We start from the raw sequence: 10,631 nt of genomic DNA on the forward strand, positions 1-10,631 counted from the left end.
CAAAGCTGTGGAAAGATCGAGAAAAGTATGATCCAACAGTTTAATATCGTGACACGTCAGCGATTCAAGTGATATCTTTCCATAGGCTCTTATTTTCTAAATGTTTATATCTTTACCCTAAATAAAACAATTTTAATATGTTTTAATTATAGTTTAATTTCGAAAGTATTTTATATGACTGAGTTTATGATATATTATTTACTTTCATAATAATATGTAATTTTGGAGTTTACTGAAAAAAAATTAAAACACAAACTATATAGTAAATATTGTGTGACACTAAACTATCAATAATGAACTTAGTAATTTATCATTAGTTTGTAAAGTTTGTATATATGTTTGTAATCATTTTTGTAATCATTTCAATCATTGCCAAACATTTTCATTTGTTAATTAACAACATAACCTAAACCACAAATTAAGATAATCTAAACCCTAAATCAACATAATCTAAACCCTAAACCCCCAGACCCTAAACTCCAATACCCTAAATCCTAAATCAAATATCAACACATAATTCTTTTTTAAGTTTTATCTTTAAAATTTATTTTATACATATTAAGATAAAAGTTTATTGTATATTCCATTTTTAATTGAATAATTACAAAAAAATATATTTCACACAATAAACTCTACTCTCGATTACCCTAAACCCTAAATCAAATATGTAAGACTTAATTCGAATATTATTATATATTTTTGAAAAAAATTATTTACAGATTAAAGATCCACTAATTTATTGTATATTCCTTTGTTAATTGGGTGATTTTTAAAAAATATATATTCAAAACAATAAACTCTACTCTAATGCCCTAAACCCTAAATCAAATTTTCAAGAATTAATTCTTCTTCTATTTCTTTTTTTTTTAATTTATTTTAATTACAGAGACAAATTTTTTGTATATATAGTCCATTGTGAATTGGGTAATTACAAAGAAATCATTTTATATCATTACAATCTTAACACCACCATTGTCTTTAAGCCTTTAGATGCAGTAGGAACGAGGTGAGAGTCGAGAAGGTTCAAAATGCAGTCGTAACTCTTGTTGAACTCAGTTTCAATCTTGCCTCTGTAGTCCTTGAGAATCGAAACGTGATCGTTCTTGCCTCTGCTTTCTTCCTACTATCGAGGAGATGATCGTCCACGAAGCCCTCCTAGCCCCAATCACAATCTTGTAGGAAACAGACAAGTGGTTCCTCTCTTCAACAGTAAGCCCCGCGGTATTGGCGGTCTTTGCAACTTTCTCCATGAATTCAACCATGTCCTCATAAGTCTTCATAACGCTCAGCCTACTCGGCCAACTTGGTCATGTACACATTTTGTTCCCAGACGACATCTTTGTAATACTCTTTTTATAACCTGTTCCAGTAAAAACAAATAAGATCCAAGTAGCAATAACAGAGTACAGGAACCAGAAAGCCAAGCAACATCAAGAGCAATCGCTAACTAGAACCAAACACATTAAAGACAAAATTGTTGCAACACTAGTATTGCATCATAACAACCATCTCTAACAAAAATGCAGCAGCTTGGTTACTGCAACGGATAAAGAAAAGTTTAACTACACTCTTAAAATCTGCTTCACTGATCCACTTTAGTATTCTGCTCTGAGCAACATTTGACATAACTTTTTTAAAAAGCCCTCAACATTAGTATCCCAAATCACAATTTTTCTTCTGTAATAAAACTGAAAACTTTTTATGTCATTACAGATCAAACGTAATCTGGGAAACACTTGCTTCATATGAGACAGCAATAACTATACTGATTGAATATCTGAGAAGAAGAGACATGTAAACAAGGTTTAAACTCAGTTTCAGTAACACAAATATCACACTGAAGACAAATGTTCAGGCACAAATAAGAAGAAGATAACCAGATTTAATGAAATCTTCTTTAAAGGAAACACAAGAACTCAAGAAGATAAGGCCAAGACACTTACTCGTCAACAAATCTACAAACTCTGCAAAGCTAAGATAGAACAGAGACTATGGCTAAGTTATGAGAAGGCAACAGGAAAGCACGACACTGGTAACCTGAGTAAGTCCAATCGAAAACTTTTAATGCCTTCAAAATCTCAAGAAACAGCAAAAAACTGTAAAAGCCGAGACAAAATAACTCATCGCTGTTGTTGGGCTGATGTTGGTTTGACAAAACACACAGGTGGGCCTTTAATGGGCCAGACGAAAATGGACATGGTGATGAGAGAACAAGGCTTGGGAATGGTTCTTTGGCCCATTTATTATCACCTGTATTGCTTCTTATAAAGGATCAAGGGAAGAAGAAGATGAAGGGACATACAACAAGAGAGAGTTCTAGAAAAACAAAGAAATCAAGGGTCTCAAGGGGTTTCTTGTTCTTTCTTTGTTGTGTCTTTGATCCTTGTTGTTTGGGAAGTGTGTGTACCTGTAAAACCAGAGTTAACATCACTTGTTAGTGGTGTGTGTAACCTCTTTGAGATAGTGAAGCTTTGGGAGCAAGAGATCTCCCCCGAGACGTACCGGTTTGAGGCCGGGAACTCGGTTAACAAATCTTGTGTCTTTTCTTTACTTGCAAGCTTTACACACTTATTTCCTTTACAAGTGGTATCAGAGCGCCGGGTTTGGTGTAAAGTTGCTGTGAAGGTTCAAGTTAGAGGTTACAAGGCGACGGTTAAGATGACCAACGATCGGGTCGAAATAGACAGGTTTGATGGAACTGGTGATTTCTCTCTGTGGAAAGTCAGGATGTTGGCTGATGCGAGTTGTAAACGGAGTTTGTTGTTTTCGTTTTACTAAACTTCAGGTTTTAAATTTATAACCCCTAAATGTCTGCAAGTGCACAGATGTGCGCTGTAGTACTTAGGGTATCGATCCACAGAAACTTAGTTGTTTCAGTACGAATTCACTGCAACGCTTAAATCAGATTATAACTAAAAGGTTTTGGTTTTGGTTTTGGGTTTTTGGTTGTCACTAAATCTAAACTAGAAAGCAAAGAAAGTAAAAGCAATTGACAAAAACGAAAGCAAACAAAAGCAAGTAGTAAGCGATTTAAACAAGAGGCGAATTGGAGCAAGTAAAAGCGAATGAAAAGCAGATAAATAGCGATTAAAAAGCAGATGAAATTGAAGGTTGTAAGCAATAAAAGACAGACGTTGGGGCTCAAGGGGTTTCGCAGGGGTTCATGGACTAAGCTATGTCGATTTTTAAATATATGATAAAGGTAATCAAATACGTATGTTATAGAACTCGAGGCACGGAACTATGAATAGCCTAATTTCGCAGCACTAAACAACTATCTCTCGCAACCCTAATCAGTAGGTTTCCACTCTGATTCTGGAAGGGAGAAGATGCAATAGCAGGACAAGACTCATCAATATTCACAACTCAACTACAGGTAGGTTTCCACTCTTATAAAAGAATTGCTCGTTTCACCCTAGTTCAGACAATCAATGAAAGCTTTCGCAACATATCATATCAGATCGGCTTCTAAGTGGCCAGCAAAGAATCACACATTAAGATTAAAGGCAAACGAAGAACATCTAGAAGATTATAAATCCTAAATCTATCGATTCATAAGCAAAGACACATGAAATTCCCTTTGAACAATCCCTTTAAACCCAACTGGGTAACTACTCAAACATATTGTAACAAAGCATCATAAACGAAATTGAAAGTGCAGGAAACTAAAGAAAAGAGGGAAGAAAAACGAAGAACGGAATCGCAGATGGAGGCGCGATGATGCTCTCCTCGACGGCTCCTCCTTCAAAGGCGGCGGCCACCTAGGGTTTGTGAAGCACTCACACGAAATCTCTCTCTCTTTCTATCTTATGTCGTCTCCACACCTTTAGAAATGACCTAAAGGGGGTATTTATAGCTTCTGGGGTGGTTCTGGACACTTAGGGCTTCAAAAATAACGAAGGGAATTGATCAGAGCTTTAATTAAGTCGTCGGGAAAGTGAACAACCAAGTTCTGCGGTCGCGGTGGCTCTACCCGCGGGAAAATGGGTGTTTGCCGCAGTCCCGGCACTTGCTCTCTTCTGGAACTGCATTTTCAGTCATTCTTGCATCGGGAGTATCTGAAGCTCTAACCGTTGGATTGTATCCAAACCAAGTGCATTAGAAAGCTGGTTGGATCCTCTATGTTGTCTCAAATTTTGGGGGTGATCAGACGTTGAGAAGGTCTTCATCGCTTGTCATACTTCTGACGGTCTGCATTTATCCAAAATTGCTCATTTGTTCCAAATTGCATATCTTTTGCCCAAGTTTCCTGTAATGTCTTTTGAAACTCTAAAACATTGAAAACGCTTTAAAAACCATTGAAAACAGAGTTAAAACACCTGCATAAGACATTATTATGATCCATAAAAATGGTCAAAATACGGTGTTATCAACTCCTCCAGACTTACCTTTTTGTTTGTCCTCAAACAAACTTAAGTCAGGAAAGAATTTCAAAAAATCGCAGGAACTAAACAATATCTCAGTGACCGTACTTCTAAACCATAACTTATCGTGAAACATCTATTTGGATCCAGTCTAGAAAATTCTCACCAAAATACAAGCAAACTAGTCCATTAATCCGTCATGCAAAAATCTACACACTTAGATATGACTTCCAGTCAACTAGCTCTTAACATTCATTAGAAATCTCGGTGGTTCTCATCAAAGAAAGTAGGCAAGGCAATCTAGGCTAGGTGTAAAAAGGGTTATTTTAGGGGTAAGGCTTAAAGTGTTTACGGGTTACCTGAAGATCTGGAGAATGCAAGATATTATGCAAAACCGCAAGAGAGAGTGAAGCTGTTGGTATCCACAGTTTTCAGTCACTTTCTTCTTGCCATAGATTACTGGCCTTCTTCCTCAGGTTCTCTCCTAACTCCCCCAGACTTAGATTTTTGTAAATCTTTCAAAAACATAGCTCTATAAACGCTTAGTAGATACTTCTTGCTCCACAAATTTCAACAATCTAGGACTCATTAGGCTTTTTGTTTCCCTCTCTCTTTTCATTCATTCGTTTTTTTTTTTTTTTTTTTTGAATAGAGAGGGAACACCTTTAGATATAGAGTCTTAGAGAGCACGAAATTACCAGTTAAGATTTGTCTTGTAAAGCTTCTTGATGTTTCTGATACTCTTCCTTCCCAATTCCATTCAGTCTCCTTTCTGAGTGACTGAAAACTGCGTCGCTCCTCTTCTCTCCGACGGTTTTGCACATATCTGCTGATATAAACTAAAGAGAGAATGCACGAGGATTGAAAACAAGGGTTTTGGGTTTAGGGTATGGTACCAGATAAAGATAAACTGGTCATCTAGGACGACAAAGAGTGGTAAAAGTGAGGGTAAAAGACGTCCTAGATGTGTATGTTGATGTCTGCCTAAAATCAATGATGAGAAAATTAAATGTCAATATTAAGGTCAAATAAAATGAGCTAGTATATACTGTTAGAAAGAATCTCCATGAATAGAAGTCCTCTGGTGGGATTTCGTAATGCAAGTACTTAGCTACCGCCTAGTCTAGGCCTAAATCACAAAAGAGCAAAAAACGAGGAAATAGCGTAGAAGCACACTGGTCTAATTCATCATAGTATTGTTTATTGTGTTCCTGGTTTGAAAACTTTTTGACAGAATTTTTTTTTTTTTTTTTTTTTTTTTTGTTTTTGAAAACTATTTTTAAAATTTGTATGAAAAACTTTTTGAAAAATTTTATGTTTCCAAAACAAACTCAAAACAAATCAAATTTTATTAGTAACGGATGAACATCCTCCCCCAGACTTATTTCACACTGTCCTCAGTGTGATAAATCTTGGAAAGAATGGTAAAGAAAATAGAAAAGTTGAAATGTTTAAGTGAACTTATCGTGCTGGAGAGTGCTGCTCGTCTTTTGAATCTATTATTCCTTATTGAAAACCTGAAATTAAATGAAACAGAAACAAAGCAATGAAAATAGAAAATAAAGGTCAAAGGGAAATTGATAAAATACCAAGTGGGTTGCCTCCCACTAAGCGCTTGTTTCAAGTCGTTAGCTTGACATTGTGGTTCGATTAGACTTAACCGGGGTCGTGACACTCCTTGATCTCATCATTGGCCGATGATGGATCAATCAAAAACATCACTTCTCTCTCGTCTTCGGTTTCTTCAGCCAGATACGGCTTTACACGCTGTCCATTCACTGTAAATGAGTTTCCGACTCTGTCCGACAGGACAATGGCTCCGTATGGTTTGACTTCCTTTATCGTGAAGGGTCCTGACCATCTTGAACGTAATTTTCCTGGAAAAAGCTTAAGACGAGAATTGAAAAGAAGTACCTTATCGTTAGGAGCAAAAGTTCTATGAATAATCTTCTTATCATGATATGCTTTAGTCTTCTCCTTGTAGATCTTCGAGTTTTCGTAGGCATTGTGTCGGATTTCTTCTAACTCATGAAGTTGAAGTAGTCTTCTTTCTCCAGCTGTTTTCAGATTCATGTTCATCTCCTTGATAGCCCATTGCGCCTTATACTCGAGTTCTTTTGAAAGGTGACATGCTTTTCCGTAAACTAGGTTGAATGGTGTTGTTCCTAACGGTGTCTTGAATGCTGTTCGATATGCCCATAATGCGTCGTCAAGCTTTATAGACCAATCCTTGCGATGAACTGCAGTTGTTTTTTGCAAAATCGACTTGATTTCTCTGTTTGAGATCTCTACTTGACCGCTGGTTTGGGGATGGTATGGTGAAGCAACTTTATGTGTAACTCCATTCTTTCTAAGAAGATTCTCGAAAACTCTGTTGATGAAATGCGATCCTCCGTCGCTTATCAAAATTCTAGGAACTCCAAAACGCGGGAATATAACAGATTTAAACAGCTTCATGACAACTTTTGCATCATTGGTGGGACTAGCGACTGCATCTACCCACTTAGAGACGTAGTCTACTGCTACTAAGATGTATTGGTTTCCAAAAGAAGTAGGAAAGGGTCCCATTAAATCTATTCCCCAGACATCGAAAATTTCGACTTCGAGAATAAAATTTTGAGGCATCTCATTCCTTTTGCTTATGTTGCCTATCCTTTGGCATTTATCGCATCGCGATATATAAGCTTGAGTATCTTTGAACAAAGTAGGCCACCAAAAACCTGCTTGTAAGATTTTTGAAGCAGTTTTAAAAGTCGCAAAGTGTCCTGCGTAGGACGAGCTATGGCATCCGAATAAAATTCCTTCCATCTCTTCTTCAGCCACGCATCTTCGGAATAACCCATCAGCACATCTCTTATAGAGATAAGGTTCATCCCAAAACTAATGTCTTACGTCTTTCAGGAACTTTTTCTTCCTATAACCAAACAATTGTGGTGGTTCTACATCAGCTGCTAGGTAATTCGCTATGTGCCTAAACCATGGGGTGTTGAAAGCATTTGCACGTCGCATTAGAGGACGTGGTGGTGCCGTATTGGCATTGGGGGTAGTATCTATTGCATAGATGTTTTCTTCTGGCAAACTGTCATTTAAAGGCAATCTTTCTTCAACTCGAATTCGTGAAAGATGGTCTGCAACTCCATTATCAGCTCCTTTACGATCTCGAATTTTGATATCGAATTCTTGTAGTAGGAGGATCCATCTTATCAACCGAGGTTTAGCGTCTTTCTTAGACATTAAATACTTGATTGCAGCATGATCAATATGAACTATGACCTTAGACCCTACGAGATAAGAACGAAATTTCTCAAATGCAAATACGACAGCTAGAAGTTCTTTCTCTGTTGTAGCATAATTGCATTGAGCTTCGTCTAGATTTCTGCTAGCGTAGTAGATTACGTGCAGTTTCTTATCTTTTCGTTGGCCAAGCACTGCTCCGACTGCATAGTCACTTGCATCGCACATGATTTCGAATGGGAGTTCTCAATCAGGTGCTTGCACGACAGGGGCAGAGACAAGAGCTTGTTTGATCTTATGAAACGCGACTAAGCACTCATCATCGAACTTGAAGTTCGTTTCTTTGCAAAGCAAACGCGTAAAAGGTCTAGCTATTTGAGAAAAATCTTTAATGAAGCGCCTATAGAATCCTGCGTGTCCTAAGAAACTACGAATTCCTTTTACGTTTGTGGGTGGTTGTAGGCTGGTCATGACTTCGATTTTAGCTTTGTCAACTTCAATACCTTTTCCGGAAATTCTGTGCCCAAGCACGATTCCGTCTTGTACCATGAAGTGACATTTTTCCCAATTTAATACTAAGTGCTTATCTTCACATCTTTGCAGAACTTTACCAAGATTGCCTAGGCATTTTTCAAAAGAAGATCCATAGACAGAGAAGTCGTCTATGAATACTTCCATGAAATCTTCAATAAAGTCTGTGAAGATCGACATCATGCACCGCTGGAAGGTAGCAGGTGCATTACACAATCCAAAAGGCATACGTCTGTAAGCAAACGTGCCATATGGACAAGTGAATGTCGTTTTTTCTTGATCCTCCGGTCGAATAGGAATTTGGAAAAATCCGGAGTATCCATCAAGGAAGCAATAGTAGGGATGATTAGCTAATCTTTCTAGCATTTGATCTATGAAGGGAAGTGGAAAATGATCTTTCCTAGTTGCTGCGTTCAGTTTACGGTAATCGATGCACATATGATGTCCAGTTACTGTTCTTGTAGCGATCATTTCATCTTTATCATTTTTAATGACAGTGACTCCTCCTTTCTTTGGGACAACATGAACTGGGCTAACCCAAGTGCTATCTGAGATAGGAAAGATTAGTCCAGCTTCTAAAAGCTTCATAATCTCCTTCTTGACAACATCCATGAGATTAGGGTTCAGTCTCCTTTGACTTTCGATTGAGTTTTTAGCATTATCCTCTAGATTTATCTTGTGCATACAAAGATCTGGAGAGATTCCAGGTATGTCATCAAGTGAATATCCTAAGGCTTTTCTATGCTTTCTCAGCTCAGTCAACAGCATTGTGGTTTCTTCTTCCGTCAAACCAGAGTTTATTTTGACAGGATAAGTAGAATTTGGTCCAAGGAAAGCGTACTTAAGTCAGACGGGAAGAGGTTTAAGCTCGACTTTAGGGGCTTTAAGCTCGCTCCAAGGATCATTAATTTCTGCGGCAGTGTCTTTAGGAGGTGTAGGAATGTTTGTTTGGTCCTTACGATCTAGATAGTTTAGAGGTTTCCTATAAGTTTCGGACTTATCAAGCATACGTGCGCATTCACTCGAAATTCCTTCAAGGAAATTGCGTTCATCTTTTGCGGGTGAAAGCGTGACACTTAAAGGGTCATCTAGAAGCAGATCTTCATAGACTTCCTCAATAATTCCGTCTAACTCATCAACCCAACAAATTTTGCCATCCAAAGTTGGTTTATCGAAACTTTTGTTCATGTCAAACTGCATAACTGAACCGGCTAGATGAAGGTCGATTTTTCCTTCAGGAACATTGATTATGGCTCCGGCTGTAAATAAGAATGGCCTTCCAAGAATAAGTTGATCCTTAGGTTCTTTTTCTAGTTCAAGAACTACGAAATCGGTGGGTATGGAACATTTTTCGATTTCTACAGGAACATCTACTAGGATACCTACTGGTTGTCAAACAGAACGATCAGCTAATACTAAAGAAATTTTAGTGGACTTGAAAGTGTGATGTCCTAAAAGTTTTGCTACTGAAAGAGGCATCATGTTTATGCTGAACCTAAATCACAGAGAGCACGCTCAAAAGCTACATCATTGATGGTGCATGAAAGTACAAAGCTTCCAGGATCATTTTTCTTTTCAGGGATTCGGCTTTGCAAGATAGAACTACATTCATGGGTTATCATCATAACACCTTCTTCAAGAGTTAAAGAATTTGTTAGAATACCCTTCATGTATTTTCTTAAAGCAGGAATCATAGCACAAGCTTCTACGAAAGGTAATTTCACATTTAATTGATCAATCAACTCTTTCAGCTTAGCTTTTTCTTTTTCTTTCTTAGGGGCTCTTAAGGCTCTAGGATATGGAGGTTTAGGTTTATAGACACGAGTTGGTGGAGGTGGAATCGGGTCTTCTCCAAGGATTTCCCGGGATGTATCTTCTCTTACTTCTTCTCCATCCTTTTCTCCTACCACTTCTTTTTCAACATCTTCATTCGTGATTCTTTCTTTTTCTTTCTCCTTTTCCTTACCCTTTTCCTCATCTTCGGGATCTTTAGGAAATTCAGGCTCTTTGTAAGCTAATCCACTCCTAAGTGTGATAGCTTTCACATCATCGGAGGGATCTGCTTCACTTGAGCTTTCGAAAGAATTTTCACTTGGCTCCTCTTCAGATTTTTCTAAGTTTTTAGAATTGGTTTTGACCATTATGTTAAGGAGGGTATCGGAATCCTTCTGCATCTCTTTTAGTTCAGATCTAAGATCACTAATCTCTTGAGACATAGATTTTTCAAGCTCTAGAATCTTTTTGTTTAGGTTTTCAGCTTCAGAAGAGGGAAAACTAGGATTAGATTGAATAGCCGAGATTGGTTCGGAATGTGGTGTCCAGGCAAGTTCAGAAGACAATTTCCCGCGGTCAGGTGGCTCACGACCGCGGTGAATCAAGTCTTGGCCGCAGTCAGAACAGCCACGACCGCGGTGAAAGGTTGGTTCGCCGCGGTCAGAACAGCCACGACCGCGGTGATCAGAAACCGAATGGAACATGATGAGTTTGATAGACTTCTGCAGT

The sequence above is a fragment of the Eutrema salsugineum genome, unplaced genomic scaffold, assembly GCF_000478725.1.
Source record: "Eutrema salsugineum unplaced genomic scaffold, Eutsalg1_0 scaffold_1, whole genome shotgun sequence".
NCBI lineage: Eukaryota > Viridiplantae > Streptophyta > Magnoliopsida > Brassicales > Brassicaceae > Eutrema > Eutrema salsugineum.